This window comes from Scyliorhinus canicula, chromosome 7 (assembly GCF_902713615.1).
Source record: "Scyliorhinus canicula chromosome 7, sScyCan1.1, whole genome shotgun sequence".
NCBI lineage: Eukaryota > Metazoa > Chordata > Chondrichthyes > Carcharhiniformes > Scyliorhinidae > Scyliorhinus > Scyliorhinus canicula.
Genome location: NC_052152.1, coordinates 204374189 through 204392925, shown reverse-complemented (window position 1 = coordinate 204392925; position 18737 = coordinate 204374189).

The following is an 18737-nucleotide window of genomic DNA, read 5'->3' as shown; positions in this document are numbered from 1 at the left end:
GATATGCCCACACATTAGTGAGTCTCGTATCCCTCAGCAGGGTCACTGACTGGGTGCTGTCAGCTAGAACCAGCTGAGCCCGGGTCTTGCGAAGGCAGGGTTGACACTCCCTAAAGTAGCTCCACTTGACAGGTGCTACCCGCTGCCTCACTTGTATTTATATACAGTAGTCCCCCGTTATACCGCGGGTGTTCGGGTCCAAGACAGCCACCCGCGTTGTATCCGAGCCGTGGATATCCAAGATGGCGGCTATCCAAATGAATGAACGAGAGGAAACATCGCTGACTGTGCTGAACATTGCTGAATGGAAGGGCGTTTTAAATAAAAAACATCAAAGTCCGTTCAAGTCTTAAGTTTTAAATTTATTTAAATATATACAATAATATATACATACAATAATATACTTAAAATTGTACTTACAAGCATATTTTTAAAAATCATTTAAAAAAGTCTGTGAGTTTCTTCTGGCACATCCCCTTCCTCATCTTGACTTGTGCTTGCCTCTGGAGGTTTTTCAGGTGTAGGATGTATATCGGGTCGAAGTCCTGTTGCTCTGTGTATGCTATGAGCCACTTCAGGTGCGTGATGGCATCCGAGTGGCTCTTTGCCACTGGTCGTTGGGGTTTTTCTTCTTCTTCTGCCTCCTCTTGGGTGACCTGGTCGATGATCTCCTCCTCTGTGAATGTTTCTGCGGGTGCCATGTCATCCTCTGCTGCTGCCCACCTGTTCACCCAATCCTGGAGTGTTAGGTTCTCATCCAGGTGGTCCTCTAGCCTCTCCTCAGCTGCCCTGATCTCTGCTTCAGTAAAGCCTACGAAGTCCTCTTCATCCGGATAATGTTGGGGTGGTGGGAGTGCTGCTCCTAGGGCCTTGTTCCAGCAGTTGGCGATGGTCTTCTTCGTCACAGCTCCCCAGGCCTTCCCTGCCAGGTAACAGGCATCCTTGATGGTGATGGCTTTCAGGTAATCTGGGACAGTGAGAGGAGAGTTTATCATTTCCAGGATCAGTTCCTTTTTGTACACAGACTTGAAGGTCTGAATGATGCCAGCATCACATGGCTGGATCTTGCTGGTGGTGTTCTTTGGGAGATAGAGCACTTGGATCTGTCCATCCCTGGTCTTGAGAACATCTCCCTGAGGGTGGGCTGAGCAGTTGTCCAGTAGGAGTGTGGCCTTCTGCGGTAAGTTGCGGGCACTAAGGTGGTCCCTGACACTGGGTACGAAGAACTTGAAGAACCACTCCTCAAATAAGGAAGCTGTCATCCAGGCTTTGCCAGAGTTCCGGTAGGTAATGGGTAGGTTCTCCATGTTGATGTGGTGAAAACATCTAGGAGACTTGAATTTGCCCACAATCAATGGCTTCAGCTTGTGTGTTCCCGTGGCATTGCTGGCAAACAGGATGGTGAGCCTGTTCTTGGCTTGCTTGTACCCCAGAGTCTTGTGGGCATCATCCTTGACAGCTAGGGTCTTGTCAGGCAGCATCTTCCAGTAGAGCCCTGACTCATCTGCATTGTAGAGTTGCTCTGGGGCCAGCTCCTCTTGCACCATGTAGTTCTTGAGGATGTCGGGAAAGGCTGCTGCTGCTCCTGAGTCGGCGGATCTCTGTTCACCACTGATGGTAACTGCACCTATCCCATGTCTTTTCTGGAACCGATGGAGCCAACCCTTGCTGGCTACGAAATTGCTGTCCTCTGGGTTGAGCTGGTGATGGAACTTCTCAGCCTGAGTCCTGATGATAGGTCCAGATAGGGGGGTGCCACCAGACTGTTCCTGGACAAACCAGGTGAACACAGCCTTCTCCAAGTTAACGTCACTAGCGTTCCTTGCCTTTTTCCTGGTAAGCCCTTCACTCTGAGAAACTGTCCCAACATATGTTCTTAAATTGGGCTCATCTTTCACCCACCCACGGAGGGTTGACTCTGGTACACTAGTCTCTCTGGATAATTTTGCCTTCGTTTCCCCGTTTCGAAGCCGGTCTATCAAATGTATCTTTTGCTTCACCGTGTAAGACTTGCGCTTAAACATTTTGAACGACAGTAACTGAACTCGAAGATACCTGCACTGGAAAAGGTATCCCTTTTATGGCTGGGTAATCGGGCTAATTGGTCGCGGCTACTCATCGCGGCTAATCGTTCTACAGTAATCATCGCGGCTAATCGGTCTAATCATCGCGGGTAATCATCGCTGCTAATCGGTCTAATCATCGCGGGTAATCATCGCTGCTAATCGGTCTAATCATCGCGGGTAATCATCGCTGCTAATCGGTCTAATCATCGCGGCTAATCATGGCGGCTAAAAAAGGTGCTGTTTCAAAAAGAGTTTAAAATGAGTCAAGTAAGTTGGGGTCCATAAGCCCCCCCGCCGTATATCGCGAACCGCGGTATTTCGGAGCGCGGTATAACGGGGGACTACTGTAGCACCTTTAATGTAGCAAAAATGATCCAAGACACAGGACCATAATCAAACACAATTTGGCACCAAGCCACATATCAAGGGTTATGGGGAGAAAAGCAGAATTAGCCTATTGAGTTGGATGATCAGCCATGATTGTGACGAATGGCGGAGCAGGCTCGGAGGGCCAAATGGCCTTCCCCTGCTCCTATCTTCTATATTTCTGTTGGGGCAGATGACTAAATGTTTGGGCAAGGAGTTAAGTTTTAATAATCTTTTATTGTCACAAATATTAAGTTACTGTGAAAAGCCCCTAGTCACCACATTCCGGCGCCTGTTCGGGTAAGCCGGTACAGGAATTGAACCTGTGCTTCAGGCCTTGTGTTCTGCATTACAAACCAGCTGTCTAGCCCACTGAGCTAAACCGACCCAACTTAAGTAGCATTTTAAAGGATGAAAGAGGTGGAGAGGTTTAGGAAGTGCTTCACACCTAGACAGCTGAAGACATGGTCATCAATGGTATGTGATTGAAATCAGGTATGATTAGTATGCTGGAATTAGAGGTGTGCAGATATTTTTGGAGGATTGTGGGGCTTGCAATGTTGACAGAGATAGGGTCGAGGCAATTGGGAGATTTGAAAACAAAAATAAGAATTGCAAAATCGAAGTATTCAGAAGTGGGAGATGTAGGTCTGTGGGCACAGGGCAATTGGATCTCTTTGAAATATTCATGAGATGGAGGACAGGGGTGAGATACTGGTCTTTTCACCTGGGACCGACAGTACTAAGGAATGAATGTTGTGAAAAGTAGGCAGGTGGTTATCTCTGAGTAAAGCGGTAAGGACCAAGTAAAAACAGAAAATACTGGGCAATCTTAGCAGATCTGACAGCATCTGTGGAGATAGAAGTGAGCTAACATTTCCAGTAGGGATGAAGCTAGAGAGAACTGGAAATAGGATCAGATTTATACTATTGTGTGTGTGATGTGACCAATTCACTCGAGACATGAGTAGAAGTAAACCGTGGCTTTAATCAACTTAGAACAGTACCTGCCTGTGACTGAACCAATGCAGGTCGACTGCTCTTTATACCTCCCTTCAAGGGGAGGAGCCATGGGCGGAGCCCATACATGCCCCAACATGTTCCCCTGTGGATAATGCCATACAATGGCCCATAGGAGAAGCCCCCAAGGGCAACAGCATAGCACAAATACAAATACAAGGGCAACAGCACAGATACAAATACACTGGTGGATTATTCGTATAATACATTCACCACATTCACCCCCTATTTAAAAAAAAAATGAAGTCTGGCGGGGGTGACGGGTTCATAAGTTCAGCCGGTCTGGCGCACGGATTGTGCGCTGTGATCGCCGAAGCTCTGGCGTTGTTGCTGGCCCAGGTGTTGAAGTCGTCCGTGCTGGCAATGGTAGTGAGGATGTCGGTGCGGGTACAGGCGTGGACTCCGGGAGCGTCTCTTCTGGAGCTTCATTCCTGTGGATCGTGACGGGGGGATTGCGGGCGGGAGGAAGTGCGGGAGCCATATAGGGGCTGGGGCGCTGGTCATGGTAGGTTGGGTGGGATATGGGCTGTTTAGCCCACTGGGCTAAATCACTGGCTTTGAAAGCAGACCAAGGCAGGCCAGCAGCACGGTTCGATTCCCGTAACATCTCCCCGAACGGGAACCGGAATGTGGCGACTAGGGGCTTTTCACAGTAACTTTATTTGAAGCCTACTCGTGACAATAAGTGATTTTCATTTCATATGGTGGCGGGGTGGTGGTGGTGTCAGGTCCCGGAGGGAGACCATAGACTGTCGGCCATCGGGGTGTTCGATGTAAGTGTACTGGGGGTTGGAGTGCAGGAGCTGGACCCTCTCTACCAGAGGATCGGACTTATGGCTCCTGACGTGCTTTCTGAGTAGGACTGGCCCCGGTGTCTTCAGCCAGGACAGCAGTGAGGCCCCTGAGGTGGATCTCCTAGGGAAAACAAATAGGTGGTCATGAGGGGTCTCGTTTGTGGCCGTGCAAAGTAGGGACCTAATAGAGTGGAGCGCATCGGGGAGGACCTCTTGCCAGTGAGAAACTGGGAGATACCTGGATTGCAGGGTCAGTAGGACGGTCTTCCAGACCGTCGCGTTCTCCCTCTCCACCTGCCTGTTTCCCCTGGGGTTATGTAGTCCTGCTCGAGGCGATGCCCTTACTGAGCAGGTACTGACGCAGTTCGTCGCTCATGAACGACAAGCCCCGGTCACTGTGGACATAATTGGGGAAACCAAACAGGGTGAAGACACTATGTAGGGCTTTAATGACGGTGGACGTGGTCATGTCGGGGCAAGGGATTGCAAAGGGGAAGCGGGAGAACTCATCAATAATATTGAGGAAATATGTATTGCTGTTATTGGAGGGGAGGGGCCCTTTGAAATTGATACTGAGGCGCTCAGAGGGCCGGGATGCCTTTACCAGTTGGGCCTTATCTGGTCGATAGAAGTGTGGTTTACACTCCGCACAGATCTGGCAGTCCCTGGTCATGGCTCTGACCTCCTCGGTGGAGTAGGGCAGGTTGCGGGCCTTGATATAGTGGATAAGCCGGGTGGCCCCTGGGTGGCAGAGGTCATCGTGCATAGCCCTTAGTCGGTCATCTTGCGCGTTGCGTGTGTGCCGCGGGGCAGGGCATCTGGGGGCTCATTGAGCTTCCCAGGACGATAGACTATATCGTAATTATAGGTGGAGAGTTCGATTCTTCACCTTAAGATCTTACCATTCTTGATTTTGCTCCGCTGCGTATTGTCGAACATGAAGGCTACTGATCGTTGGTCGGTGACGAGGGTAAGCCTCCTACCAGCGAGGTAGTGCATCCAGTGCCGTATGGCTTCCACGATGGCTTGGGCCTCCTTCTTGACTGAGGAGTGCCGAATTTCAGAGGTGGTGAGGGTGCTCGAGTAAAAAACTACCGGTCTGCCTGCTTGATTGAGGGTAGCGGCGAGAGCGACCTCTGAAGCGTCACTCTCCACCTGGAAGGGGATGGACTGGTCCACCGCGCGCATCGCGGCTTTGGCGATGTCCGCCTTGATGCAGCTGAAGGCCTGGCGGGCCTCAGTTGCCAGTGGGAAGATGGTGGCCTTGATTAGTGGGCGGGCTTTGTCCGCATAGTTGGGGACCCACTGGGCATAATATGAAAAGAACCCGAGGCACCTCTTCAGGGCAGTGGGGGAGGGGAAGTTGCAGGAGGGGGCGCATACGGTCAGGGTCGTGTCCTAGGACCCCCTTTTCCACGACGTAGCCGAGGATGGCTAGTCTGGTTGTGTGGAAACGCATTTCTCATTGTTGTACGTGAGGTTTAGGGTTTGGGCGGTTTGGAGAAATCTGTGAAGGTTGGCATCGTGGTCCTGCTGATCATGGCCACAGATGGTGACATTGTCCAAGTACAGAAATGTGGCCCGCAGCCCGTATTGGTCCACCATTCGATCCATTGTTCTTTGGAACACCAAAACCCCGTTCATGACGCCAAAGGGGACCCGGAGGAAGTGGAAAAGGCGGCCGTCTGCCTCAAAAGCCGTGCAGTGGCGGTCCTCCGGGCGGATTGGGAGCTGATGGTATGCAGACTTCAGATCCACCATGGAGAACACCCGGTAGTGTGCGATTTGGTTTACCATGTCTGCAATCCGGGGAAGGGGGTACGCATCGAGTTGCGTGTGGCGGTGTATGGTTTGGCTGTAATCTACAACCATCCAGTTCTTTTCCCCGGTCTTGACGACCACCACCTGAGCTCTCTAGGGGCTATTGCTGGCCTCGATGACTCCCCCCCGCAAGAGTCGCTGGACCTCGGACCTGATAAAAGTCCTGTCCTATATGTTATACTGCCTGCTTCTGATAGCGACTGGTTTGCAGTCAGCGGTGAGGTTTGCGAAGAGTGGGGGAGGGTCGACTTTTAGGGTCGCGAGGCTGCATATGGTGAGTGAGGGTAGGCCCCCCCCCCCCCCCCCCCCCCCCCCCCCCCCCGAACTCCAGGGTTAAGCTCATGAGGTTGCATTGGAAATCTAGTCCCAATAGGAGAGGAGCGCAGAGGTCTGGGGGCACACATAATTTAAAATTGGCGTACTCGGCACCCTGTATTGCTAAGGCTGTAGTAGTGCACCCTTGGATTTGCACCGAGTGCGACCCAGAGGCGAGGGAGATGGTTTGGTGCACCGGGAAAATTGTGAGCTAGCAGTGTCTTACCATGTCCGGGTGAATGAAGCTCTCTGTGCTCCCGGAGTCGAAAAGGCAAGGTGTCTCGCGCCCGTTTACCCAGACGGTCATCATAGAGCTCCGGAGGTGCTTGGGTTGCGACTGGTCCAGGGTGACCCCGCTGAGTTGCGGGTAGTCGGCGTGGTCGGAAGTGCTGGGGCGGCTCCACGATGGCTGCCCTTGCTGATCGTACGCGTCGAGCGGCATAGCATATGGCGGCCAAGATGGCGGCCCCCGTTCGCCGGGGGTGGCGGGCGGTGAGGAAGATGGCGTCCAAAATGGCGGCCCCCATTGATCGCACGTGGCCGGCCGGCACGTGGGGGAGGATGGCCAAGATGGCGGCCCCCGTGAGTCGCACGTGCTTTGAGGGCTGGAAGATGGCTGCCCCCACGGATAGCATGAGGCTGATGACGAGTCTGCAGGGGGCGGAGTCAGCAGACATGCTGCCACACTGCGGGCCTGTGAGCCTGAGGATCGGGCCTGTGAGTTAGCGTTCTTGGACCTGGCCAGGCAAACTTTGGCGAAATGTCCTTTTCTCCCGCAGCTGATGCAGTTCGCATTACGGGCCATGCAGTGCGGCCGGGGGTGTTGGGACTGGCCGCAGAAATAGCAGGGTAGCCCCCCATGGTGGGCGGGTGGCCGCGCAGCACAGGCCTGGGGTAGTCTTTGGTCGGGGGTCCACGAGGGGGTCGCATGGTCAGCCGGGAACACGTTAAGGCTCTGGAATGCTACTTCCAGAGAAGAGGCTAACTTTACCGTCTGATCCAGGTTCCAGGGCCCCCTTTTCGAGTAGGCGCTGTCTCACATAGTTGGACCGAACTCCCACCATGTAGACATCTCGGACGGCGAGTTCCATATGTTGAGTGGCCGTAACAGCCTGGTAGTTGCAGCTGCGTGTGAGGACTTTGAGGTCGCGTAGGTAGTCTTCTAGCAATTTCCTGGGCCGCTGGCGGCAAGTGGTGAGGATGTGTCACGCGTAGAACTCGTTCACGGGCCGTACGTAGAGGCGTTCGAGCATCTTGAGGGCATCTACGTAGGAGGGGGCCCCGTCGAGTTGAACAGAGATTCAATGGCTCACCCGTGCGTGGAGGAGGCTCGGCTTCTGTTCGTCGGTGACGGAAGGCGTGGAGAAGGCTGCGGCATAGGCCTTCAACCAGCGGAGCCAGTGCGAAAAAATTTTATTTCGCCCCCACGGCCTGAGGATCGAGTTCCAGTCGGTCAGGTTTGAGGGCCGATTCCATAGTTGCATTTAAGTTGATTAAATTGATGCAACCATCAATTCACTCGAGACATGAGTAAAAGTAAACCGTGGCTTTAATTAACTTAGAACAGTGCCTGCCTGCGACTGAACCAATACTGAGAACCGCCTACAGGTTCTCTACAGGTCGACTGATTTTTATACCTCCCTTCAAGGGTAGGAGCCATGGGCGGAGCCCATACATGCCCCAACATGTTCCCCTATGGATAATGCCATACAATGGCCCATAGGAGAAGCCCACAAGAGCAACAGCATAGCACAGATACAAATACAAGGGCAACAGCACAGATACAAATACACTGGTGGATTATTGGTATAATACATTCACCACAGTATGTTGGGAGGGGGGAAGAGGTGTGTTGTGGAGCAGAGGGCTGGATCGAGGGCCACGATGGGTGGAGAGTGACAAAGATGTAATGGGCAAAGAAAGACAATGGGAATGTAAAATGTGGTGATCAAGGCTAAGAAGGGTGCTGATAGTTGTACATTAAGAGATCAAAATGTTTAATGGCAGAACAAAGGTAAACAGTGCATCAACGGACAACTAGGAACAGTGAAAAGATGGCTTAGTATTGATGGGGGAGCGGGACAATGGTGAGGGGAAAACGAATCGATGGAAGAAATGAAAATAAATTGATAGTAGTAAAAATGAAGTGAAGGTGGAGGGGAGAGTTGACAGTCTGAAGTTGTTGAACTCAATGTTAAGTCCGGAAGAGGTGCAGAGTGGGCCTAGGTAGGTTGCTCTTTCAGAGGGTTGGTGTAGATTTGATGGGCAGCTTGGCCACCTATTGCACTGTAGTGATTCTATGAATGTAGAGTAGACAGTATTAGGAGCAGTGAATGTAATAGACCTGATTGAAGGAGCACAGTCCCTTCAATCTGTTTTATTGAATTTGCTGCTCCCAAGCTTAACAGTAGGCATCATACTATAGTGCCAGTTTGTAGTTCACTTCCTGACGCTTCTTAACTTCACTACTTTGCTTCTTGGTCTCTAACAGTGGTCAGTCTCACTCTAAAATATTAACAGGACAAGGATCCTATGCTGTGTTTGCACTTTTCTTACAGTCAATCATAAGAAAGTCTGTCCTGTCAATTCATTCCCAAATTTGGTTCGAGCTCGGATTGTGACCTAAAGGTGTTAACACGTGGAAGGTGTTGCTGGGAGGAGTGATTTGAGAGTGGGAGATCACTAGGGGCCATTCTGTACTGAAGTGAAATGATAAAAACAATGGTGAGAAACATATCACATAATTTCTCCTCCCCACACCTGGTTCTGCCTGTGATTGTAACTCTAGACAAAATGTCAGTAACCCTGGCTAAGTTTCTTGTGGTTAATGATAAGCCAGGAGCATTTGAAGTTTCCATAGACGTAGAATATCTTTATATTTTGAAGTACATTTGGAGATGATTTCACTGGTGTAGAATTTGGGATCTTCTTGGACTGATTCCCTAAATTCAATCTCTGTGTTCAGTTAGCTAATGTTATTTGAGGCAAGACTATTTAAGAACTCTACAATTGCTTCAAAATCCCCAGGGAGAGAATGAATCAGTTTATGCTCTGATTGATTCTCAATGTCCCCAGTTGGAAAATGTATTGATATTGGATGAAAGTATTATCTGTCGGGGAGAAGATTGGAAAGGGAAATTTGGGGAAGTTTTGCATGCTCAGATGTGTCAGTTTTGCTGCCTGTACCTGCTGTGAATTGGCACAAGGTAGAGCAGTTGCACTGCAAATACCACCTCAATTAACTTTTCCCAACCAGAGGCTGAACTTCACACAATAAAACCAACTTTTGTTATTGCATTGGATTGGACAAGCTACAGTTAAAAAAGTTCCACAACAATATTTTCATTTTTTGGAGCAATCAAAATTTTAGTTCAATCACATGTCAAGAGTGAGACTCGCATGTCACGAGTCAATACAGGAGGGAGATAGAGAACCTAGTGGAGTGGTGTAATGACAACAATCCTTCAATGCCAGCAAAACAGATCATTAACTTCAGGAAGCAAAGTATCGTACATACCCCTGTCTGTATCAACGGGGCTGAGATGGAGATGGTTGACAGCTTTAAATTCCTAGGTGTGCACATCACCAACAATCTGTCCTAGTCCACCCACGTTGACGCTACGACCAAAAAAGCACAACTTCGCCTATCCTTCCTCAGGAAACTAAGGGAATTCAGCATGTCCACATTGACTCTTGTAGCCACCTAAGATGGACACTGGGCTACCAAAATGGAGAACTGCTAAGGCTGCAGGGAGAAAACAGCCTTAGTAAGGACAAGCAGTTTGCAGAAGGCTAATTAGCATTCTGCACGTACAAAACCAGTTTATGGCCAGGTGCAGGATCTCAGCTTAAGGTGTAAATGGCAACAACGATTTGCATAGTAATGAGGTGATCCAGATCTGGGCCCACACAATAGAAACATTTGGGTTTGAATGGATACTTTGAGTGGATGCCCAGACGAAACGGCACCAGAAGTATCCATCACAAAGGACCCTAGAGACCGCCCCACCCATCGAGAAGAGACCCTCAGATTGGGGGGTTTGGAAAATATCGATTGGGAGAAGACCCAATCGATACCTAGCAGGTGAAAGAGCCCGCCCCAAAGGGCACGGACCTCTCGGACCTATAAAAGTAGACCCCGCACATGGTCCGTTCTGTTTGCTCCGGCTCCGCTGCTGTTTTGCTAGGCTGTTGCATCCTGACTCCGACCCCAGCCTCCAGATCCTGTCTTTCATCACCGGCCGTTGAGCACCAGCCATCGTTCAGTAAGTGCCAAAACGACGCTCGCTACGTGACCCCGGCATTGCTTGTACTCTAGCCGACTATTAGTGAACAGAAGGTGCAGTCCAGAAAGGAACAAAGGCCTTGTCCCCTGACCTTGCTGGTTCCTACTTAGATAAGTATTTAGTCGTTTAATAGTAGAAATAAGTATTAGTCTTTAGCGTATGCATGCGTATTTATTATATTGGTTATAATAAATATCAATCGTTTGAACTTACTAATCGGTGTACAGTTTATGACTTTGAACCTGACCTTGATATACTTGTGAGGTGTCTAAATACGGCACCTGGCGACTCCGAGCAGAAATTACATACACAGAGCTGTAGTAGTGTTAAGCACACGGCCTTTAAACGGAGGCGTGTTAATACACTCCAATAAACGCGTAATACACTCAAGTAAAACGTGCAACACTCTTACCAACTTTTACAGGTGCACAATAGAAAGCATCCTATCTGGCTGCATCACAGCCTGGTATGGCAACTGTTCGGTCCAAGACCGTAAGAAACTACAGAGTCGTGAACACAGCCCAGCCCATCACACAAACCCACCTCCCATCCATTGACTCTGTCTACGTCTCCCGCTGCCTTGGGAAAGCAGGCAGCATAATCAAAGACCCCTCCCACCCGGCTTACTCACCCTTCCAATTTCTTCCATCGGGCAGGAGATAAAAACAGTCTGAGAACACGCACTAACAGATTCAAAAACAGCTTCTTCTCCTCTGTTACCAGGCTCCTAAACAACCCTCTTATGGACTAATCTGATTAATACTGCACTCCTGTATGCTTCACTCAATGCCTGTCTCTATGTATTTACATTGTGTACCTTGAATTGCCCTGTTACGTTTTTTCTTTTCATCTACTAAATGATCTATTTGAGCTGCATACAGGAAAATACTTTTCACTGTAACTCGGTACACGTGACAATAAACAAATCCAATCCAAGTGTCTTTGAGAGGGGACTTTGATATAGTGGGTTGGACATTGGGGCACAGAATTTCTGTCACAGTGTTAACTCTATGTCCTTCCTTACATATGATGGAAATTGAGGAACAGTGTGAATGGAGGTTTCTTCAGTTTTTCATTGGAACACCCCAACAGGAAATTCCAGGTACTGTTGTCTGAACATGGTTAAAATTTATAAAACCCTGAAGGGCCCTTTGTTAAATGAGTTCAGGTGGCTTCAATGTCGTTTTTAAGTTGACATGGCTGTATAGCTAAACTTTCTCTTACTTGGCACTCTCACCCAATGTGGGGCTGGTTTAGCACACTGGGATAAATCGCTGGCTTTTTAAGCAGACCAAGGCAGGCCAGCAGCACTGTTCAATTCCCGTATCAGCCTCCCCGAACAGGCGCCGGAATTTGGCGACTAGGGACTTTTCACAGTAACTTCATTGAAGCCTACTCGTGACAATAAGCGATTTTCATTTCATGTGATATGGAATAACTGATGTAAAAATGTCTCTTCTATTGGTACTTCTCTGAAATTGGGCTGAGACATTGTTTGAGGAGAGGAAAACTGATGGATCTAATCCGCTAATGCCGCTAGGCATTAAAAATAGAATATGTTCCATGCCCCAGTGCTAATACCTCTTTTGAGCTTTTCTTGATCAACACAATTCCATTAAAAAGTTAATGCTATTGCGCTATCCGACGGAATTTGCTCAATGCATGTTCATGGACGGTGGGCATCCCTAGCTAGGCCAGCAGATATTATTCATCCCTAAATTGCCCTTGAGAACATAGAACATAGAACATAGAACGATACAGCGCAGTACAGGCCCTTCGGCCCTCGATGTTGCACCGACATGGAAAAAATCTAAAGGCCATCTAACCTACACTATGCCCTTATCATCCATATGCTTATCCAATAAATTTTTAAATGCCCTCAATGTTGGCGAGTTCACTACTGTTGCAGGTAGGGCATTCCACGGCCTCACCACTCTTTGCGTAAAAAACCCACCTCTGACCTCTGTCCTATATCTATTACCCCTCAATTTAAGGCTATGTCCCCTCGTGCTAGCCACCTCCATCCGCGGGAGAAGGCTCTCGCTGTCCACCCTATCTAACCCTCTGATCATTTTGTATGCCTCTATTAAGTCACCTCTTAACCTTCTTCTCTCTAACGAAAACAACCTCAAGTCCATCAGCCTTTCCTCATAAGATTTTCCCTCCATACCAGGCAACATCCTGGTAAATCTCCTCTGCACCCGTTCCAAAGCTTCCACGTCCTTCCTATAATGAGGCGACCAGAACTGTACGCAATACTCCAAATGCGGCCGTACTAGAGTTTTGTACAACTGCAACATGACCTCATGGCTCCGGAACGCAATCCCTCTACCAATAAAGGCCAACACACCATAGGCCTTCTTCACAACCCTATCAACCTGGGTGGCAACTTTCAGGGATCTATGTACATGGACACCGAGATCCCTCTGCTCATCCACACTACCAAGAATTTTACCATTAGCCAAATATTCCGCATTTCTGTTATTCTTTCCAAAGTGAATCACCTCACACTTCTCCACATTAAACTCCATTTGCCACCTCTCAGCCCAGCTCTGCAGCTTATCTATGTCCCTCTGTAACCTGCAACATCCTTCCGCACTGTCTACAACTCCACCGACTTTAGTGTCGTCTGCAAATTTACTCACCCATCCTTCTGCGCCCTCCTCTAGGTCATTTATAAAAATGACAAACAGCAACGGCCCCAGAACAGATCCTTGTGGTACGCCACTCGTAACTGAACTCCATTCTGAACATTTCCCATCAACTACCACTCTCTGTCTTCTTTCAACTAGCCAATTTCTGATCCACATCTCTAAATCACCCTCAATCCCCAGCCTCCGTATTTTCTGCAATAGACGACCGTGGGGAACCTTATCAAACGCTTTACTGAAATCCATATACACCACATCAACTGCTCTACCCTCGTCTACCTGTTCAGTCACCTTCTCAAAGAACTCGATAAGGTTTGTGAGGCATGACCTACCCTTCACAAAACCATGCTGACTGTCCCTAATCATATTATTCCTATCTAGATGATTATAAATCGTATCTTTTATAATCCTCTCCAAGACTTTACCCACCACAGACGTTAGGCTCACCGGCCTATAGTTACCGGGGTTATCTCTACTCCCCTTCTTGAACAAAGGGACCACATTTGCTATCCTCCAGTCCTCTGGCACTATTCCTGTAGCCAATGATGACCTAAAAATCAAAGCCAAAGGCTCAGCAATCTCTTCCCTGGCTTCCCAGAGAATCCTAGGATAAATCCCATCCGGCCCCGGGGACTTATCTATTTTCACCTTGTCCAGAATTGCCAACACTTCTTCCCTACGCACCTCAATGCCGTCTATTCTAATAGCCTGGGTCTCAGCATTCTCCTCCACAATATTATCTTTTTCTTGAGTGAATACTGACGAAAAGTATTCATTTAGTATCTCGCTTATCTCCTCAGCCTCCACACACAACTTCCCACCACTGTCCTTGACTGGCCCTACTCTTACCCTAGTCATTCTTTTATTCCTGACATACCTATAGAAAGCTTTTGGGTTTTCCTTGATCCTACCTGCCAAAGACTTCTCATGTCCCCTCCTTGCTCGTCTCAGCTCTCTCTTTAGATCCTTCCTCGCTTCCTTGTAAATATCAAGCGCCCCAACTGAAACTTCACGCCTCATCTTCACATAGGCCTCCTTCTTCCTCTTAACAAGAGATTCCACTTCTTTGGTAAACCACGGTTCCCTCGCTCGACCCCTTCCTCCCTGCCTGACTGGTACGTACTTATCAAGAACATGCAATAGCTGTTCCTTGAACAAGCTCCACATATCCAGTGTGCCCAACCCTTGCAGCCTACTTCTCCAACCAACACATCCTAAGTCATGTCTAATGGCATCATAATTGCCCTTCCCCCAGCTATAACTCTTGCCCTGCGGGGTATACTTATCCCTTTCCATCACTAACGTAAAGGTCACCGAATTGTGGTCACTGTTTCCAAAGTGCTCACCTACCTCCAGATCTAACACCTGGCCTGGTTCATTACCCAAAACCAAATCCAATGTGGCCTCGCCTCTTGTTGGCCTGTCAACATATTGTGTCAGGAAACCCTCCTGCACACATTGTACAAAGAATGACCCATCTAATGTACTCGAACTATATCTTTTCCAGTCAATATTTGGAAAGTTAAAGTCTCCCATAACAACTACCCTGTTACTTTCGCTCTTTTCCAGAATCATCTTCGCCATCCTTTCCTCTACATCCCTAGAACTATTAGGTGGCCTATAGAAAACTCCCAACAGGGTGACCTCTCCTTTCCTGTTTCTAACCTCAGCCCATACTACCTCAGAAGAAGAGTCCCCATCTAGCATCCTTTCCGCCACCGTAATACTGTCCTTGACTAGCAGCGCCACACCTCCCCCTCTTTTGCCCCCTTCTCTGAACTTACTAAAACACCTAAACCCCGGAACCTGCAACAACCATTCCTGTCCCTGCTCTATCCATGTCTCTGAAATGGCCACAACATCGAAGTCCCAGGTACCAACCCATGCTGCCAGTTCCCCTACCTTATTTCGTATACTCCTGGCATTGAAGTAGACACACTTCAAACCACCTACCTGAACACTGGCACCCTCCTGCGAAGTCAAATCTGTGCTCCTGACCTCTATACTCTCAATCTCCCGTACCCTAAAACTACAATCCAGGTTCCCATGCCCCTGCTGAATTAGTTTAAACCCCCCCAAAGAGCACTAACAAATCTCCCCCCCAGGATATTGGTGCCCCTCAGGTTCAGATGTAGACCATCCTGTCTATAGAGGTCCCACCTTCCCCAGAAAGAGCCCCAGTTATCCAGAAATCTGAATCCCTCCCGCCTGCACCATCCCTGTAGCCACGTGTTTAATTGCTCTCTCTCCCTATTCCTCATCTCACTATCACGTGGCACGGGCAACAACCCAGAGATAACAACTCTGTTTGTTCTCGCTCTGAGCTTCCATCCTAGCTCCCTAAAGGCCTGCCTGACATCCTTGTCCCCTTTCCTACCTATGTCGTTAGTGCCAATGTGGACTACGACTTGGGGCTGCTCCCCCTCCCCCTTAAGGACCCGGAAAACACGATCCGAGACATCACGTACCCTTGCACCTGGGAGGCAACATACCAAACGTGAGTCTCTCTCGCTCCCACAAAATCTCCTATCTGTGCCCCTGACTATTGAGTCCCCAATTACTAATGTTCTACTCCTTTCCCCCCTTCCCTTCTGAGCAACAGGGACAGACTCCGTGCCAGAGGCCCGTACCCCATGGCTTACCCCTGGTAAGTCGTCCCCCCCACAAGTATCCAAAACGGTATACTTGTTACTCAGGGGAACGACCGCAGGGGGTCCCTGCACTGACTGCTTCTTCCCAGTCCCTCTTACAGTTACCCATCTATCTCCAGTCTTTGGTGTAACTATTTCCCTAAAGCTCCTATCTATGACCCCCTCTGCCTCCCGAATGATCCGAAGTTCATCCAGCTCAAGCTCCAGGTCCCTAACACGGTTTTTGAGGAGCTGGAGTTGGGTGCACTTCCCACAGATGAAATCAGCAGGGACACTGACGGCGTCCCTCACCTCAAACATTCTGCAGGAGGAGCATTGTACTGCCTTCCCTGACATCACCTCTAGATTTAAAAAATAACAAGAAAAAGAAAAAGAAAGGAAGAGCTTACCTGATATTACCTCAAACCCTGCTCCCGCTCAAAGGTAAGCAAATTTAAAGGCACTCACTCACCTTCACGACAGGCCCCTGCTCCCGCTTCCCAACCACCGTGGGGTGGGGGGGTTGGTTAGAGGAGGAGGTAGGGTGGGAAACACTCACGAAGTGTTTCGGGTTGAACTGTCACTTGCCAACAGCCTCTCCACAAACCACCTTCAACTTAGGCTGACCGCACTGCACGTATGCAAATTTCCCCAGAACAGCTGATCAGTAGCTCTGCTCTGCTGCCCTCTGCTGGATGATTGCCTTCACTCAAACTCCTCGGGTCCCCTTCGCAGATTCACCTTCAACTTAGGCTGACCGCACTGCACGTATGCAAATTTCCCCAGAACAGCTGATCAGTAGCTCTGCTCTGCTGCCCTCTGCTGGATGTTTTGATGTGCTGCCTTATTAAACTGCTGCAGTCCATGTGTTGTAGGAAAACCTTCAGTGCTGTTAGGAAAGAAGGGAGTTCCAGCGGTAGTGAAGGAATGGTGATATAATTCTAAGTAAGAACGGTGTGTGACATGGAGGGGAACTTGCAGGTGACAGTGTTTCCAAGCCTTGTCCTTCTGGGTGGTAGAGGTTTTGGGTTTGGAAGGTGCTGCCTGAGGAAGCTTGGTGAGTTGCTTCAGTGTATCTTGCAAATGCTAAACACTTGCCACTGTGCATCAGTGGTGGAGGGAGTGAATGTTTAAGGTGGTGGATGAGATGCCAGTTAAGCGGGTTTTATTGTCCTGCATGGTGTCGAGCTTCTTCAGTGTTGGTGCAGCATTCATCAAGACAATTAGAAAGTATTCCATCATACTCCTGACTTGTGCTTTGTAGATGCTGGATAGACTTTTGGGGAATTGGCAAATGAAGAATCCACAGAATTCCCTTGACCTCTTTTAGCCACAGTATTTATATGGCTGGTCCAGTTCAGTTTCTGGTTAATGGTAACCGCCAGGATGTTGATAGTGAGAATATTCAGTGATGCTAATGCCATTGAAGATCATGGGGACATGGTTGGATTCTTCCTTGTTGAAAATGATCATTTCCTGGCTCTTCTGTGGCACCAATGTAACTTTGCACTTGTCAGCCCAGCCTCAAGGTCTTGCTGCATGTGGGTGTGGACGGCTTCAGAATCTGAAGAGTTTATAAAGGTGCTGAACATTCAAAGCAAATCTCCACATCTGACCTTATGATGGAGGAAAGGTTACTGATGAAGCAGCTGAAGATGGTAGGGCGTAGGACACTACGCTGAGGAACTCCTGCACTGATGGACTGGGACTGAGATGATTGGCCACCAACCACCACAACCATCTTCCTTTGTGCCAGATATGAGTCCAACCAGTGGAGAGTTTTCTCCCGGTTGCCCTTGAAATAGGATCAATATGGAAAATTATACAGTACAGATATGGCAACGACATGTCACTGACTGTGGCAACTGTATTTGTCAGAATTGTGTCGCTTTTTAAAAAAGAAATCCATAAACAAAATTAAATAATGTTAATGATATTTGTCTTTATCGAGACAATGGACTGCCCTCAGTGTGCATGTCGCCTCTGCATTGATCCTTGTCTATTGTGGTTGTAGATGTCAATTTGTGAGTGGCAGTTTCTCTGTGCAGCTGGTGCAGATGAATAGCATTGCCCGAGATTGGCTGATGTTTTTTCTGATGAGCGGGCTCTCTTTTTCATCATTTGGTCATTACTTTTGTCCTCTGCTTTTTCCATACCGTTCCTGAATGCTTAGACCATAAGAAATAGGAACAAGTGTAGGCCATTCAGCTATTCGAGCCTGCTGCGCCAGTTAATAAGATCATGGCTGATCTAACACTCACTAAGTCCACTTTCCTGCCTTATCGCTATAACCCTTAATTACCCTATTGATTAAAAACATGTCGATCTTAACGTCGAAAATGTTCAAAGACTCGGTCTCCACAGCTTCCTGGAATAAGGACTTCCAAAGATTCGCCAGCATTTGAGAGAAGAAATTCTTCCTCAAATCTGTCGTAAATGAACACCCCCTTATTTAGCAAGTATACCCTCTAGTTCTACACTCTCCCATGAGTTAAAACATCCTTCCAACATTTACCCTCTCTAACCTCCTAAGAATCTTATACGTTTCAATCATATCACCTTGTCTCCAGGTACTCTAGTCAGCAATAAGGACTTTTTTTTTAGAAAATATTTTATTGAAGCATTTGTAATTTTCACAGTTTAACACATTCACATCTCTTAAACAACCGCGCGAGCAGACACACGTTAAAAAAAACGACCTGCAGAACAGTACCCCCTAGTCCTCCCGCTCTGTTCTCTAGCTGCCCGTAAACTGTATTCTCTGTCCCGTTGTAATATTTCCATGTAT